Source organism: Macaca mulatta, chromosome 20 (assembly GCF_049350105.2).
Source record: "Macaca mulatta isolate MMU2019108-1 chromosome 20, T2T-MMU8v2.0, whole genome shotgun sequence".
Lineage (NCBI taxonomy): Eukaryota > Metazoa > Chordata > Mammalia > Primates > Cercopithecidae > Macaca > Macaca mulatta.
This window is the reverse complement of record NC_133425.1, coordinates 44,054,194-44,073,107: the sequence shown is the minus strand read 5'-3', so window position 1 is coordinate 44,073,107 and position 18,914 is coordinate 44,054,194. Positions and strand designations below refer to the sequence as shown.

At 36.9% G+C, this 18,914-nt stretch overlaps 1 non-coding gene across 1 annotated transcript; it reads left to right on the top strand.

The window, feature by feature from the left end:
• Positions 1 to 136: 136 nt before the first annotated feature.
• LOC114674523 (small nucleolar RNA U13) lies at positions 137 to 242 on the top strand. Its single transcript, XR_003725673.1, has one exon. It is a non-coding gene; the product is annotated as a small nucleolar RNA U13 (small nucleolar RNA).
• The last annotated feature ends 18,672 nt before the right edge of the window (positions 243 to 18,914 follow it).

Sequence of the window (18,914 nt, the reverse complement as noted above, 5' to 3'; positions counted from 1 at the left end):
AAATAGATTGTTTTATATTTAGAATATTTTATGTAATCCCCCGATAACAATGAAGAAAATGGTTATAGAATATACACCAAAAGGAATCAAAACTTATCATTAAAATGTATATTCTGCTGTTGTTGATGGAGTGTTCATACATTTCATAGTTCATAAGTATGATGATTGGGTTTTCACACTCATGTATGAGATGTGCCTCTCTAAAACTTTCTTACAACATTGGCACATTACCCCATCTGATGTGTTATGGGTGCGTGTGTGTGTGTGTGCATATATATATATATCTCCATATCAAAAATGGATAGAACTGACAGATCAATAAGGAAATAAAGGGCATGAGCAACACTACAAACCAATTGGACCTAACAGACATATGCAGAACACTCCATCAACAATAGCAGAATATACATTTTTCTCAAGTGTACATAGAACATGGTCCAGGGTAAACCACATGCTAGGCAAAAAAAAAAAAAAGAAGTCTTAATAAATTTTAAAAGATTTAATTCATATCAAGTATCCTTACTGATCACAATGGAATGAAACAAATCAATAGCAAAAGGAAAACTGGAAAATGCATAAATATGTGGAAATTTACACACTCTTAAACAATAAATGAGCTACAGAGAAAATCAGAAGGGAAATTTTAAAGTATGTTCACACACAAAAAGAGAAAATATCTTGATACAACAGAAAATGAAAACACAATATACCAAAACTTATGAAATGTAACAGAAGCAGTGTTAAAAGTGAAATTTATAGCTATAAATGCTAATGTTAAAAAGGAAAGATCTAAAATCAATGATCTGATTTTTAAACCTTAAGGAACTAGAAAAAAAAAAAAAAAAAAAGAACAAACTAAACCCAAAGCTAGCAGAAGGAAGGAAATAATAAAGATTAGAGCAGAGATAAGTGAAAATAGAGAATAGAAAAACAATAGAGAAAATCAATAAAACCAAAAGTTGATTCTTAAAAGAAAATCAATAAAATTGACGCGTCTTTATCTAGATTGACTAAGAAAAAAATAGAGAAGATTCTAATTGCTAAACTCAAAAGTAAAAATCACTAATAATTTTTATTTGATTACACATTGAAATATTTTGAATATAGAGGGTTAAATAGAATACACCATTTAAAAATTTTTAAACTGTTAAAACTAATAAACTAAACCAACAAACTAATTCAGCAAAGTTGCAGGATACAAAATCAACACACAAAAATTAGTTGCATTTCTATATATTAACAATGAACAATCAGAAAAGGAAATTAAGAAAGTAATCCTATTTATAACAGCATCAAAAATAATAAAATACTTAGAAATAAATTTAACCAAGGAGCCAAAAGACTGAAAACTATAAAATATTACTAAAAGAAATTAAAGAAGATACAAATAAATAGAAATGAAGTCCATATTTATGATTGGAAGACTTAATATTGTTAAAATGTCTAGACTGACCAAAGCTATCCTCAGATTCAATGCAATTCCTAAAAAAATCCCAATGACATTTTTTCATAAATATAAAAAAAATCTTGATACAAAATCTTAAAGGATCCCCAAGTAGCCAAACAATATTGAAAAAGAAAAGCGCTCATATATCCTGACTTCAAAACATATTACAAAGCTACAATAACCAAAAAAGTATCTTACTGGCTGAAAGGCAGACATATAGACCAATGAAACAGAACAGAGATCCCAGAAATAAACCCTCCCATATACAGTTAAATGATTTTCTACAAGGGTTCCAAGACCAGATGTATTATTCCATTCTCACGCTGCTATGAAGAAATACTTGAGACTGGGTAATTTATAAAGGAAAAACGTTTAATTGGCTCACAATTCCACAGGGCTGGGGAGGCCTCAGGAAACTTACAATCCTGTAAGGGGAGGTAAACATGTCCTTCTTCACATGGCAGCAGAAGCGAGAAGTGCAAAGTGAAGCAGGGGAAATCTCCTTATAAAACCACCAGATCTCCTGAGAACTGACTCACTATCAGCAGAACAACATGGGGGTAACGACCCTAATGATTCAATTACCTCCCACCAGGTGGGGATTATGGGAACTACAACTGAAGATGAGATTTCGGTGGGGAAACACAGCCAAGCCATATCACCACACAATGGAGAAAGGACAGTCTTTTCAACAAATGGTACTGGAAAAACTGGACATCCACATGCAAAGGAATTAGGCTGGACCCTTACCTACAACCATTTGCAAAAATTAACTTGAAATGGATCAAAGACCTAAATATAAACCTTAAAACTAGAAAACCAGAAGAAAACACAGAGAAAGCTTTTTGGCTGGATTTGCCAACAATTTCTTGGATATGAGGCCAAAGCAGAGATCACAAAAGAAAAAAATAGATAAATTAGACCTCATCAAAAGTAAAAACTTTTGTGCATAAAAAGACACTATCAACGGTGTGAAAAAGCAACCCATAAAATGAGAGAAAACGTTTGCAAATCATATATCTATCTGGTGTTAATGTCTAGAACACATAAATAACTCTGTATTGTATATGTATATATATGTATATATCTCTAAATTTTCTATATATTATGATATCTTGACATCTTTAAAAAACACCTTTCTAGCCGGAGAGAGATTTTCTAGCTAGTCAGTTCTTTAAGATAGCAGTGTTCCAGGATGCCTTTGACACACAAACTAACCATTTTAGAGCCATGCCTCCCTGTCAGGGTTGTATATTCCAAGAGGCAATATTCCTCTGACTTAATCACTCCAGGGCCAGGTGTCAGACAACCAGGACCACTCCTAGAGCCCAAAGCCCACTGAAAGTGTTTAAATTAACCAGGCCTAAACTGTTCACCCTTCCCACCTTTGTCTTTCCCATGGGAACCCCAACAAAGGCTCTGGCCTAATGGTTTTCCCTCGGCCTGTCTTCTGCCTCCTGATCACCCTGGTGTCTTTCCCATGTGACCCTGCATGGTGCACTATGCCAATCCTCCTGTCTCTAGGTGCTGTAAATATAATAACTTTTCATTTATCCTGAGCCTCTCCTGTCTCCTCTTGTGGCCCCACCGTACTGACTATATCACAAAAGAACACAAAACAAACTCCTATGACTCCACGATCCCCCAAAAAAGAACCCGATTAAAAAGCAGGCAAAGATGCAAGCCTTGGAAGTTCAACCAGGCCTGAGTGAGTACACTCAGACAATTGCAAAGCGGTTCCACTCTTCTCACCTTGGGGTTCACTCCCATTCCCACTATGTCCCCTGTCAGCAGGAAGAAGCCAGAGTGATCAACGGCCTTTTCCCATCTTCATAGCCTACACCTTAAGATTAAATGCCTCCAAAAGGAGGGATTGAAACTGCCTTTGCAAAATTTTGACTGAGACAGTGAAAGAGATCTAACTTAACTGACTCCATCTTGCTTCTAGCCTCCAAGTTGTCCTCATTCATTCTTAGGCATAGGCTGAACTAACTTTGGGAGAAACTTAGTTTATAGTTTAAACAAAGATGGTAACAGCCCTTTCCCAAAGCAGACCTCCTTCTTTGCCTGGAGACTTCATTGCCTTTGTAGGACTAACATTAGCCATAAGATTAGAAATTATGGTCTAAGAGTCATGCAGCTGGAAGCTATAAGATTCTGACCCTCCCTAAACTGCTCCTGACATCAGTGCTTGAGATATTTTGCAGACCCTGCACTTAATGGATCAGTTGGCACCACCCAGATCAATAAACGCATTCATCTGATCTTGTGGCCCCTATCCAGGAACTGACTCAGCACAAGAAGACAGCTTCAACTCCCTATGATTTCATCCCCGACCAATCAGCACTCCTGGCTCACTGGCCTCCCCCCACCCACCAAGTTATCATTAAAAACTCAGCTCCCCGAATGCTCAGGGAGACTGATATGAGTATTAATAGAACTCCAGTCTCCCTCAAGAAAAGGAGGGGTAGTGCAAAGAACTTCAGCAGATATTTCTCCAAAGGAAATACACAAATGACCAATGAGCACGTGAAAAGATGTTCAACATCACTAATCATTAGGAAAATGAAAATCAAAATCATAATGACATATTGCTTCATATCTATTAGGATGACTGTTATCAAAAATAGTAAGTGTTGGTGAGGATGTGAAAAAATCGGAATGCTTCTGTATTACTGGCAGGAATGTAAAATGGTACAGCTACTCTGTAAAAATAGTATGGTAATTTCTCAAAAAAATAACCATTTTAGATTACTCATTTAAGTGGAACAATACATTATTTGTCTTTTATGACTGGTTTATTGCACTTGGCATAATATCCTCAAGGGTTAACCATGTTGTAGCATGTGTCAGAACTTTATTCCTTTTTAAGGCTGAATAATGTTTGCATTGTATGTATATAGCACATTTTCTTTATTCATTCATCCATTAATGGACATTTGGTTTGCTTCCACCTCTATGCTATTGTGAATACTACTGCTGTGACCATGGATATGCAAATATTTATTCTAGACATGCTTTCAATTCTTTTGGAAATATCCCCAGAAGTGGGATTTAGTGGGTCATGGTGGTCCTATTTTTCATTTTTTGAGAAACCATCATACTGTTTTCAATAGCAGTTGTACCATTTTACACTACCACCAATGGTGCACAAAAGTTCACAAAAGTTCCCATGCTTGTTATTTCTGTTTTTTAAAATAACAGCTGTCCTAATGGGTGTGAGGTAATATCACACTGTGATTTAGATTTATATTTCTCTGATGTTTGGTGATATTGAATATATTTTCATGTGCTTATTAGCCATTTGTATGTCATCTTTGGAAAGATATTATTCAGATACTTTGCCCATTTTTTAATTGGGTCATTTGGTTTTCTGTTGAACTGTAGAAGTTTTTTTTACATTCTGGATATCAGATATATGATCTGCAAATATTTTCTCCTATTTGTAGGTTGCCTTTTCACTTTGTTGATTGCATCCTTCAATGCACAGAAGTTTTGATGTGGTGCCACTTGTCTATATATTATTTGGTGGTAGTACCTCTGCATTTAGGGTCATATCTGAGAAATTATTACCAAATTTAACATCATGAAGCTTTTCTCTTATGCTTTTTTCAAGGGTTTTTAGAGTTTTAGGTCTTACACTTAGGTCTTTGATTCATTTTGAGTTAATTTTTGTATAATTTTTGTAAGAAAAGCATCCAGACAACTTTTTATAGAGAAATTTCACCTAAGAGTGGAATTGCTGGGTCATATTATAACAAGTAATTTTTAAGAAAGTTAAAAATATGAACTATAAATATGTGTAAGCTTATTCCAGAATTTACATGTAAATGGGAAAGACATAAAATAACCAAAACAAATTTTTAAAAGGATACAATAGAAAGGTTTCAAGACTCAGATTTACTGTGAAGCTACAGTAATCAAGGTGGTACCACAATGGCATCAGGAGAATCATAAAGGTTAAAAAGATGAAATAGAAAGTTCAGATGTACACTCTCACACATGTCAACTTATTTTTAACAAAGGTGCCAAGGTAATTTCTTTTCAATAAGTGGTGCTGGAACAACTGCATATCATATAGGTGGCAAAAATGAGTGTTGATCCTTACCTCACACCATTCACAAAAGAATTAACTTGAAATTGATTAGAGACCTACATGTAAAAGTTAGCACTATTCAGTTTCTCAAAGAAAATATTGAAGATTTTGAAGTAGACAAAAATATTTTAGATAGGACATAAACCATTTTAAATTTTTTGATAAATTGGGCTTCAAGACTTCATCAAAAAACACTACTGCTTTTTTCGGGGGATGGGGTGGTTGAAGAGAGCACAGTTTCACTCTCTCACCCAGGGTAGAGTGCAGTGACACAATCATAGCTCACTGTAGCCTCAAACTCCTGGGCTCAAGCAGTCCTCCCACCTCAGCCTTTTGAGTAGCTGAGACTACAGGCACATGCCACCATGTGAGCCACCATGCCCAGCCAACTCTCACTTTTCTAATGATATCATAACAAAATGAAAAAGAAAGCCACAGAGTGGGAGAAAACATTCACAATACCTATATTTGAAAAGGGGGTTGTGTCCAGCTCTAGTAAAAACTCTTACAACTCAATAATAAGAGACAAAAAAATTAAAAATGAACAAAAAATGTAAACCCTTTACCAAAAAGATTTGTATAAATTGCCAATAAGTACATGTAAAATATTCAACATCATTAGTCATCAGGAAAATACAAATTAAAATCAAATGAGAAGATACCATAACACACCCAGCAGAATGATTAATACTAAAAAGACTGACAATACCAAGCATTGGTAAGGATATGGAGCAAGTAGAGCCCTCATACATTGCTAATAGGACTATGAAATTTAAAAGCACTTTGTGAAAGAGTTTGGCATTTTCTTTACTCATTCTACTATGACCTAGCAAGTCCACTCTTAGAGGTATATTTAAGAGAAATCAAAGTATGTGTCCACATAAGATTGTGAACAGGAAACATTCATGGCATCTTTACCTATATTAGCCCAAAACTGGAAACAACTCAAATGTTCACCAACAGATAAATTAATAAACAAATTGTGGTATATCTAGACAATGGAAACTCGTCAGCAAAAACAAAGACCAGCCTGGGCGACATGGTGAGATCCTGTCTCTACAAATAAATAATATAATAATAATAACTTATGAATTATTTCTGAAATTTTTATTTAGTATTTTTAAGCCATGGTTGACTACAGGTAACTGAAACTGTGAAAAGCAAAAGTGCATAAAATGGGGAACTATTATACACACAATTTGGATGAATCTCAGAAACATTATGCTGAGAGAAAGAAGTCAGAAACAAAATTGCTTAAGAATATGTACTGTATGATTGTACTTAAAGAAAACTCAAAAAACAGCAAATCTAATCTTTAGTGTCAGGAAGCAGATGAGTAGAGAACAAGGAAGCCTTTTGGAGTAATAGAAGTGTTCTATATATTGAATGAGGTGGCAGTGCACCTCTACGTGAATATATCCGTCAACATTCATAGATCTGTACACCAAAAAAAAGATGCATTTTATTGTATGTATACGATGACTTCAAAAGGTTTGTGGGGAAAAAAATGGAATTAAAAGATAAAAATAGAGCCCAATCCAAAGTCCCAAGAGTACGGAGCAAGATGGCTGACTAGAGATGCCTGGCATTTGTCCTACCAACAAGAAATCCCAAGGCAACAAATAAACAATTAAAATTTCAGTGGAGTGTCAACAAGAGAGTGCTGGAGTACAGCAGGGGAGTGGAGATACACTGTGGTAGCTGGAAGCCCAGAAGGGCAGTGTGGAGGCACCTGGCCTCTGAAGCCCCATCTCCCCAAAGTGGATCAGATCCGCCTAGAATCAGAAGACCTTCCTGTTCCAGGGGAAAAGTAAACATAATATGCCCAGCAGCTTCTATTGCCACCACAAATAACTACAGTTCTTACTGCAGGAGAATCCCACAGTCCTTGAAAGCACTGAGCCCAGTTTGGAGAGCTTCCAGGAGTTCACATAGCACATTGCCACAGATTAGGAGCACAAAGTGTGCATTCCTTCCCCACCCTTCACCAATCCCCTGTGAGCCAAGTTTCTGCAGCACAGCACCTAGACCAGAGCCTCCTCTGAAATGCATCCTGCTCTAGGGGCCAGTAGACTGCACTTCTCCAGCACTAGGGCTCCATCTTCATTATGCCAAGCCCAGTCATGTGGCTGAACACCACAACCTCAGTTACATGAAAGTTTGGCCCAAGACCAACTGTGACTCTGGTTTTGCACAGCAGGGAAAACAACTCCCAACACCACGCTTCCAGCCACAGGAACAGACTGCCAGTCCTGCCTAGGGCAAACCTGCCTCTGAGCCAGCCAAACTGCTGCACACCCTCCCCCAAGCAGAAGAGTCCCCTGGGTCTCTGAGCAGCTTACATGCCCCCAGGCCAGTGGAATGGTTATACATCCATGCTTAGGACCTGAGAAACAGCTCTACAACACCATTAAACCCCACAGATACTCCCTGTGCCCCCAATAAGGGCCTAAGAAACAGTCCCACAGGCCACCTCCGGTGGGCACACCCCCAGGCCTACCAAACCGCCAAGAGTCCACGACCCAGGCCTAAGAAATAGCCCCACGGACCATGACCAGGCAGACATGCCCTCAACCCAAATAAGGAGCCCCATGCCCATATCCCAGGCCTACAAAACAGCCCCATGAGCCACTCTCCACAGAAATGCTCCCAGGCCAGCTGAGCAGCTGTGTGCCTATGTCCTGGACCTGAGAAATAGTCCTATGGGACTCCCTCAGCAGACATGCACCCAGGCCAGCTGAGCAGCCATGCAACTGCATTCTAGACCTGAGAAATAGCCCTGCAGGCACCTCCTAGCAGGCATACCCCCAGGTTGACTGAACAACTGTATGCCCCATATTCCTGGCCAGAATAACAGCCCCATGGCCCTAATCCCAGGAAGCCAGGCTCCAAGTTGGCCAGCCCACCATGTGCACACAACCCCAACCTGAGAAACCCCTGTGAGCCCACCCCCTGGCAAAGTCACACCAATGTCACCACAAACTCTCAGTACAGGCCACTGAGAAACTCCAAATGCCACTAGTATGACTTACAGCTGAGGAAACTACACAAAGACTACACTACTGCATCCAACTAGAATAAAGACCAATGCACCCCACCAAACTGACACCTCAAGACCCATTCATACAAATAAGTATTTCCCTACAAAACCTACTCCATAAAATTGGAACAGGTGGCTTTTCTAACAGATGCATAGAAATCAACATAGGGACACATCAAACATGAAAAAGCAAGGAAATATAGCACCTCCAAAGGAAAACAATAACTCAGTAACAGAATGTAATCATAAGAAAATATATAAAATACCAGAAAAATAATTCAAAACAATAATCCTAAGAAAATTCAGTGAGATACAAAAGAATAAAGATAGACAATTCAATGAAATCAGAAAAACAATTCATGATTTTAATGAGAAATTCAACAGAGATAGATATCATAAAAAAATAACTGAACAAAACCTAGAGCTGAAGAACTCAATGAATGAAATAAAAAGTACATTTGAGAGCTTAAACAACACACTGGACCAAGCAGAAGATGGAATTTATGAACTTGAAGACAGGTCTTTTGACATAATATAAGCAAACCAAACAAACAAACAAACAAACAAAAATTTTAAAGAATGAAGAAAGCCTACAATATTTAAGAGACATCATTAAGTGAATAAATATTAGTATTAATATTATGGGCATTCCAGGAGAAGAGAAAGGAAAAAGTGAGGAAAACATGTTTAGTGAAATAATAGGGCCAGGTATGGTGGCTCACACCTGTAGTCCCAGCACTTTGGGAGGTCAAGGCAGGTGGATTGATTGAGGTCAGCAGTTTGAAACCAGCCTGGGCAACATGGCAAAAATCTGTCTCTCCAAAATTGCAAAAGTTAGCCAGAAGTGGCAGCACATGCCTGTAGTCCCATCTATTTGGGGGTGAAGTGAGAGGATCATCTGAGCTCAGGAGGCAGAGGTTGCAGTAAGCCAAGATCATCCCCCTGCACTCCAGTGTGGGTCGTGGAGCAAGAATGAGAAACAGAGAAAGAAAAAAGAGAGAGAGAGAGAGAGAGAGAGAGAGAGAGAGAGGAAGGAAGAAAGGAAGGGAGAGAGAAAGGAAGGAAGGAAGGAAGGAAGGAAGGAAGGAAGGAAGGAAGGAAGGAAGGAAGGAAGGAAAGAAGGAAGGAAGGAAGGAAGGAAGGAAGGAAGGAAGGAAGGAAGGAAGGAAGGAAGGAAGGAAGGAAGGAAGGGAAAGAGAAAAAGAAAAAGAAAAAGAGACAGAAAGAAGAAGGGAAGGAAGGAAAGAGAAAGAAAGAAAAAAGAAAGAAGAGATAAAGTGGGAAAGGGAAGGAGTGAAAGAAGAAAGGAAGGGAGAAAAAGAAAGAATGAATGAATGAAAGAGAAAGAAAGAAAGAAAGAAAGAAAGAAAGAAGGAAGGAAGGAAGGAAGGAAGGGAGGGAAAGAGAAAAAGAGAGAAAGAAAGAAGAAGGGAAGGAAGGAAAGAGAAAGAAAGAAAAAAGAAAGAAGAGAGAAAGAAAGAAGAGATAAAGTGGGAAAGGGAAGGAGTGAAAGAAGAAAGGAAGAGAGAAAAAGAATGAATGAATGAAAGAGAAAAAAATAAATAAAGAAAAAGAAAGAAAGAAAGAAAGAAGGAAGGAAGGAAGGAAGGAAAGAAGGAAGGAAGGAAGGAAGGGAAAGAGAAAAAGAAAGAGAGACAGAAAGAAGAAGGGAAGGAAGGAAAGAGAAAGAAAGAAAAAAGAAAGAAGAGATAAAGTGGGAAAGGGAAGGAGTGAAAGAAGAAAGGAAGGGAGAAAAAGAATGAATGAATGAAAGAGAAAGAAAGAAAGAAAGAAAGAAAGAAGGAAGGAAGGAAAGAAGGAAGGAAGGGAAAGAGAAAAAGAGAGAAAGAAAGAAGAAGGGAAGGAAGGAAAGAGAAAGAAAGAAAAAAGAAAAGAGAGAAAGAAAGAAGAGATAAAGTGGGAAAGGGAAGGAGTGAAAGAAGAAAGGAAGGGAGAAAAAGAAAGAATGAATGAATGAAAGAGAAAGAAATAACTAAAGAAAAAGAAAGAAAGAAAGAAAGAAAGAAGGAAGGAAGGAAGGAAGGAAGGAAGGAAGGAAGGACAGAGAAAGAAAGAATAGGAAATAATAGCAGAAATCTTCCCAGTTCTTGGGAAAGAGATGGATATCCAGGTCCAGAAGCTAAAAGAATCCTGAATACCTTCAACTGAAACAAGACCTTTCTGAGGCACATTATATTCAAATGTCAAAACTCAAAGATGAAGAAGGAATTCTAAAATCAGCAAGAGAAAATCAAGTCATATATAAGGAAATCCTAATTAGACTAACAGTGTGAATTTCTCAGCTGAAACCTTACAAGCCAGGAGAGAATGGGATGATATATTCAAAGTACTAAAACAAAAATACTTGCAATTCAAGAATATTATACCCAGCAAAGCTTTCCTTCAAAAAATGAGAAATAAAATATTTCACAGACAAGCAAAAACTAAGGGAATGGAATTCATCACCACTAGACTGGCCTTAGGAAAAAATATTCAAGGGAATATTAAATCGGAAGTGAAAAGATGATAACCACCAACATGAAAACATGAGAACATATAAAACTCACTGGTAGACCTAATACAGAAAAGAAAAAGAAAAAAGAATCAAACTTTATCATTACAGAAAATTACCCAACCAAAAATATAAACAACAGAGGAAGTAAGGAACAGAGGATATACAAGACTATCAAAAAACAATCAAAATTATAGGAGTAAGTCTTCACCTATCAATAATAACCCTAAATATAAACAAATAAAATTCTCCATTTATAAGATACAGGCTGGTTGAGTAGATTTTAAAAAGAGACCCAAATATACGCTCCCTACAAGAAACTCAACTCACGTGTAAAGACACATATACAGACTAAAAATGAAGGGATGGAAAAAGATATTCTGTGCAACGGAAACCAAAGTGAGCAGAAGTAGCTGTGCTTACATCAGACAAAACAGACTTCAAATTAAAAGTTATTTTAAAAGAAAAGGAAAGACATTCTATATTAATAAAGGGATCAATTCAGCTAGAGAATATAAAAATTGTAGATATATCTGAACCCAACAGCAGAGCACCTACACATATAAAGCAAATATTATTAGATTAAAGGGAGAGATAAATTCCAATACAATAATAGTTGGGGACTTTAGCACCCCATTCTCAGCACTAGACAGATCATCTACACAGAAAAACAACAAGGAAACATAACATTTAAACTGTACAATAGACCAAATGGACATAACAGACATTTAAAGAACATTTCTCCCAACAGCTATAGATAAACATTCTTTTTATCAGCATATGGAACATTCTCTGGGATTAACCATATATTAGGACACAAAGTAGTCTCCAATTTAAAAAAAAAAAAATTCAAGACCAGGCATGGCGGCTCATGTCTGTAATCCTAGGACTTTGGAAGGCCAAGTCAGGCAGATCACAAGGTCAGGAGATCAAGACCATCCTGGCTAACATGGTGAAATCCCGTCTCTACTAAAAATACAGAAAATTAGCCGGGCATGGTGGCATGTGCCTGCAGTTCCAGCTGCTCAGGAGGCTGAGGCAGGAGAATCGCTTGAACCCTGGAGACAGAAGTTGCAGTGAGCCAGGATCATGCCACTGCACTCTAGCCTGGGTGACAGAGTGAGACTCCGTCTCAAAAAAAAAAAAAAAATCAAAATTATATCAAGTATTTTACCTGACCACAATGGAATAAAATTAGGCATCAATAATAAAAGGAACATTTGAAACTATAGATATACATGAATATTAAATAATATGGTTCTGAATGACCAATGGGTGAAGAAAGAAATTAAAAATGAAATTTTAAAAATTCTCTGCAACAAAAATAGAAACTCAACAACAAAATCTATGGGATTCATAATTTCCTAACACCTCAAAAGCAGTATTATAAGGCAGGTTTAGAGCAATTAAGTGCCTACATCAAAAAACTGAAAAGATCTCAAATAAGCAACTTAATGCCCAGCTGCAGTGGCTCATGCCTATAACCCAAGCTCTTTGGGAAGCTGAGTGAAAGGATTGCTTGAGCCCAGGAGCTCAAGACTAGCCTGGGCAACATAGGGCAACAGAGCAAGACCCTGTCTTGAAAACAAACAAACAAACAAAAACAAAAACGATCTAATCATGTACATCAAGGAGCTAAAAAAGCAAGAACAAACCAAACCAAAATTAGAAGAAATGAAATAATAAAGATAAGAGAGGAAATAAACAAAATTGAGACTAAAAAAAATAAAAGATCAATTAAACAAAAAATTGTTTTTTTGAAAAGATAAAATCAACAAACCATTAGGAGACTAAGAAAAAAAGAGAGAACACTCAAATAAATAAAATCAGAAATGAAAAGGGAGATATCACAACATATACCACAGAAATACAAAGTATCATTAGAGGCTACCATGACGATACACTAATAAATTCAAAAACCAAGAGGAATTGAATGAATTCTTGGACACATATCACCTACCAAGATTGAACCAAGAAGAAATAGAAAGCCTGAACAGACCAATAGCAAGTATTGATATTGAATCAGGAATAAAAAGTAGTGATTTCACTACCGAATTCTGCAAAATCTTTAAAAAAGAATTAATATCAAATATTTTTAAACTAGTCCAAAAAATTGAAGAGAATTTTTCTTAACTCATTCTACCAGGACGATATAACTCTGATACCAAAACTAGAAAAGGACATAACAACAACAACAAAAAAAACTACAGACCAACATCCCTGATAAATATAGACACAAAACTCCTCAACAAAATACTATCAAACCAAACCAAACAATACATCTGAAAGTTAATACACCATGACCAACTTGGATTTATCCCAGGAAAACAAGGATGGTCCAACATATGCAAATCAATAAACATCATACATCACACCAATAGAATGAAGGGCAAAGCCATATCATCATCTCAATATATGCAGAAAAAGCTCATGACAAAATTCAATATCTCTTTAATTTTTTTTGTTTGTTTTTATTTTTTATTTATTTATTTATTTATTTTTAGATGGAGTCTTGCTCTGTCGCCCAGGCTGGAGTACAGTGGTGCAATCTTGGCTCACTGCAACCTCCACCTCCCAGGTTCAAACAATTCTCTTGCCTCAGCCTCCTGAGTAGCTGGGATTACAGGTGTGCGCCACAATGCCCCGCTAATTTTTGTATTTTTAGTAGAAACGGGGTTTCATCATGTTGGCCAGGCTGGTCTTGAATTCCTGACCTTGTGATCCATCCACCTCAGCCTCCCAAAGTGCTGGGATTACAGGCGTGAGCCACCGCACCCGGCCAATATCTCTTTATAATAATAAACTCGTAATAAGTTAGTTATAGAAGGAAAGTACCACAAATAATAAAGTTCATTATGACAAATCCAGTACTGAATGGTAAAAGACTGAAAGCTTTTCTTCTAAGAATTGGAACAAGACAAGGATGCTCATTCTCACCACTCTTATTCAGCTTGGCACTGGAAGTCCCACCCAGAGCAATTAGGCAAGAGAAAGAAAGAAAGGATGTCCAAACTGGAAAAAAGGGTATCAAGTTGTTCCTGTTTGCATATAACGTGATCTTATATATGAAAAACCTAGACCCTACTAAAAAAGTCCAGAACTGATCAACAAATTCAGTAAAGTTGCAGATACAAAATTAATATTTAAAAATCAGCAACATTTATATACATAAACAACAAACTAGCTGAAAAAGAAATAAAGAAGGCAATCTCATTTATAACAACTACAAAAAAATTGGAATACCTAGGAATCAACTTAACCAATAGGTAAAAACCTTCGCAAGGAAAATCACAAAACACTGATGGAATTGAAGAGGATATGAGCAAATGAAAAAACATCCCATGCTCATGGATTGAAAAAGTAATATTGTTAAAATGACGACACTATCCAAAGCAATCTACAGACTTAATGCAATCCCTATCAAAATACCAATAACATTCTTCATAGAAATTTTTTTAAAAATCTGAAAATGTGTATAGAACCACAAAAGACGCAAAATAGCCAAAACAATCCTGAACAAAAAGAACAAGGTTGGAGATGTATTATCAGACCTCAAAATATAGCACAATTTTGTAGCAACCAAAACAGCATGGTACTGGCATGAAAACAGACACATAGACCATTGCAACAGAATAGAGAACTCGGAAATGAATCCATGTGTCTACAGCCAGTTGATTTTTGACAAAGGTGTCTAAAATACTTATCGGGAAAAGGACAGTCACTTCAATAAATGCTGCTGGGAAAACTGGATATCCACATGCAGAAGAATGAAACTAGATCCCCACTTCTCACCCTATAAAAAAATTAACTTAAAATGGTTCAAAGACCTAAATGTAAGACCCAAAATGATAAAACTTCTGGAAAAAAAAAAATAGGAGAAATGCTTTAGGACATTGGTCTAAGAAAATATTTTATAGATAAGACTCAAAGCACAGACAACAAAAGCAAAATATATAAATGTGATTACACTAAACTAAAAAAGTTTCTGCATAGCAAAGGAAACAATCAACAGAGTGAAAAGACAACAGAATAGGAGAAAATGTTAGCAAACTACTCATCTGACAGCATCTTAATATCCAGAATATACAACGAACTCAAACATCTCAACAGCAAAATAACAACAACAAAAAAATGGACAAATGATCTGCATAGATGTTTCTCAAAGGAAAATGTACAAATGGCCAACAAATATACTTTAAAATGCTCAACATCACTAATCATCAGGGAAATCCCAATCTAAGTCACAACGAGGTATCATCTCACCCCAGTTAGGATGGCTATTACCATAAAGACAAAAAATAACAAATGCTAGTATGGATGTAGAGAAAAGAGAATTCATACACTGTTGGTGGGAATGTAAACTACTACAGTCATTATGGAAAACATTATGGAGGCTCCCCAAAAAACTACAAATAGAGCTATTATATAATCCAGCAATCCCACTACTGGGAATTTATCCAAAGAAAAGGAAATCATTATATCATAGAGACATTTGCACCCTCATGTTTATTACAACACCATTCATAACAGCCAAGATATGGAATCAGCATAGGTGTCCAACAACAGATGAATGGATAAAGGTAATGAGGTACATATAATACACACAGTGAAATGCTATTCAACTATAAAAAAGAATGAAATACTGTCATTTGCAGCAAATAGATGGAACTGCAGGATTGTACGTTAAGTGAAATAAGCCAGGAACAGAAAGTTAATTAAACACCACATGTTCTCACTCATATGTGGAAGCTAAAAGACAAAAATGTTGATCTCATAAAAGTAAAAAGTAAAACAGAGGATACTAGAGTCTGAGAAGGGTAGAAGAAAGGGAGGATAGGGAGAGATTTGTCAAAGGACACAAAATTCCAGCTAGACAGCAGGAATAAATTCTAATGTTCTATACCACTGTACAATGACTACAGTTAGAGATATATACATGATAGATAGATAGATAGATAGATAGATAGATAGATAGATAGATAGATAGATAGATAGATAATTTTCCCAACAGCTAGAAGGAAGATATTGAACATTCCTAACACGAAGGAATGATATATATTTGAGTGATGGATACACTAACTACCCTGATCTGATCACTATATATTACATGTATGGAAACATCACTATGTACTCCATGAATTTGTACAATTATTATTTGTCAATTAAAATGTAAAATAATGTAAATCTAAAAAAATTAAACTGTAAACTGTATTTCTCAACAAAAGCTCCATCAAGTTCAAGACACTTTTGTGTGCAATACCAGCTAAATTTTAGTCCATCCCTAAAGATCTAAGAGTCCTAGGAATTGAACCATGTCAATGCAGTATTTTTTACATTATTAACTGAAAACAATGTGTCCCCTTTAAAGGTTTTTTGAGATTAGGAAACAAAAAAATCAAAAGGAGCCAAATCAGGTCTGTAAGGTGGATGCCTGATGATTTCCCATTGAAACTGTCACAAAATTGCCCTTGTTGGATGAGAGGAATGAGCAGGGCCATTGTTGTGGTGAAGGACTCTCTGGTGAGGCTTTATCAAGCATCTTTCTGCTAGCTAACTTTCTCCAAGCATTCTCATAATAAGCATAAGTTATCATTCTTTGCCCCCAGAAAGACAATAAGGAAAATGTGTCAAGCATCCAAAAAACTGCTGCCATGACCTTTGTTCTCGACCAGGCTGCTTTTGTTTTGACTGGGCCACTTCCACCTCTTAATAGCCATTGCTTTGATTGTGATTTGTCTTCAGGATTGGACTGGTAAAGCCATGTTTCATCTCCTGTCAGAATGGCTGTTATGAAAAAGATAAAAGGTAACAAGCATAGGTGAGGATGTGGAGTTATGAGAATCCCTGCACACTGTTGGTGGAAATGTAAACTAGTATGGTGGAAAACAGTATGGAGGCTCCCAGAAAAATTAAAAGTAGAACAACTATATGATCCAGCAATCCTGCTATTAGTTATAAATCCAAAGAAAATGAAATCAGTATATCACAGAGATATCTGCACTTCCGTGTTCATTGCAGCATTATTACCATAGCCAAAATATAAAATCTATGTAAGCATCCATCAGTGAATGAATGGATAAAGAAAATGTGGCATATATATGCAATGGAATACTATACATCCTTATAAAAGAAGGCTATCTTGTCATTTGTGACAACGTAGATGAACCTAGAGAACATTATGCTAAGGGAAATAAGCCAGGCACAGAAAGGTAAACACTGCATGATCTCACTTAGGATGTGGAATAAAAAAAAAATTGAACTCTTAGAAGCAGAGAGTAGACTGGTGGTTATCAGGGGCTGGAGATGAAGAGGAAACAATGAAGAGATATTGGTTAAAGGACCTAAAATTTCATTTAGACAGGAAGAATAAATTCTGGAGATCTATTGTGCAGCATGGTGACTATAGTAAATAATGTATTCTATACTTGAAAATTGCTAAAAGAGTAAATTCTAAATGTTCTCATAAAAATAAGTATGTGGGGTGATGCATATGTTAATTAGTTTGATTTAATTATTCCACAAAGTATACATATATCAAAGTTTCATGATGTATACCATAAATCTACACAATTTGTCATTTTTTGATTAAAATAATAATAGTAATAATAATAAATTCTATGTAGCAACAACCCCTAGACTAAGGAAACAAGAGCCCCTCAGCTTTGCCCCCAACCAGCTGAGCAGCCTTAGTTAAGGATGTAGCTTCTCTTTGGCTACCCCTGGTCTCGTTTTCTGCAAGCTTGAGACAATCACCGAAAGCCCTGGTGGCTTTCGAAAGGGCAGTTTAATGGCATGATGAGGGCAGGAGCCAGGCCAAAGAGGATTTTGAAGGGAGCTTCTGAAGGATAAACTGTTTAGTGTTTCTTGACTAAGTTGGTGACAAGATGTAGTTCAGAGTAATCAAGAGGACAATGATCTAAGCCTTTTGCTGATTGTTAAGGGCCAAGGGATCCTAAGGGCTTGGCATCTGGCCCCATTCGCCTGCATTTTCTCTTCTCTCATTTTCCAATGATCTTACCAGGACAGCTTTCTCTCTCTACGTGTGTGCCTGCACAAAGGGCTGCCTTATTAAATAGTAACTCTCATTCTTAGAGTCCATGTCCTTTCCCCCCGGTCCTGTTTCCTCTTTCCCTCTGTAATGTGAAGGACTGTGCAATTCAATCTATTTTGGAATTAGAAGTTTGGAGCAGTTTGATATAATCACACTGTATCAAATCATTTTGAAATTAATGTTCATTCAGACCTGTAATGAGGCATGTGGCAGGTTGAGAGGGCACACGTGTAAGGGACCATGCCAACACACACTCATCATCCCAGAAACACAATCAAGCCCTAGCTCAGCATTTCCCATATGTCAGTCATTTGAATATACCTTCATTATTTGTAAGAATATTTTGCTATATTCACTGATCACCCAACTAATTTTTTTTTTTTTTTTTTTTTGAGATGGATTCTCTCTCTGTCACTCAGGCTGGAGTGCAGTGGTGCCATCTCAGCTCACTGCAGCCTCTGCCTCCTGGGTTCCAACAATTATCCTGCCTCAGCCTCCCAGGTAGCTGAGATTACAGGTACATGCCACCATGCCTGGCTAACTTTTTTGTATTTTTAGCAGAGACGGGGTTTCACCATGTTGGCCAGGCTGGTCTCAAACTCCTGACCCCAGGTGATCTGCCCGTCTTGGCCTCCCAAAGTGCTAGGATTACAGGCGTGAGACACCACGCCTGGCCCACCCAACTAATTTTTAAATCAGTTACCTGTTTTTTAACTTAGCTCTTCATTAAAAAATAATAACCATGAAAAGAATGGGTTTGATATGTTA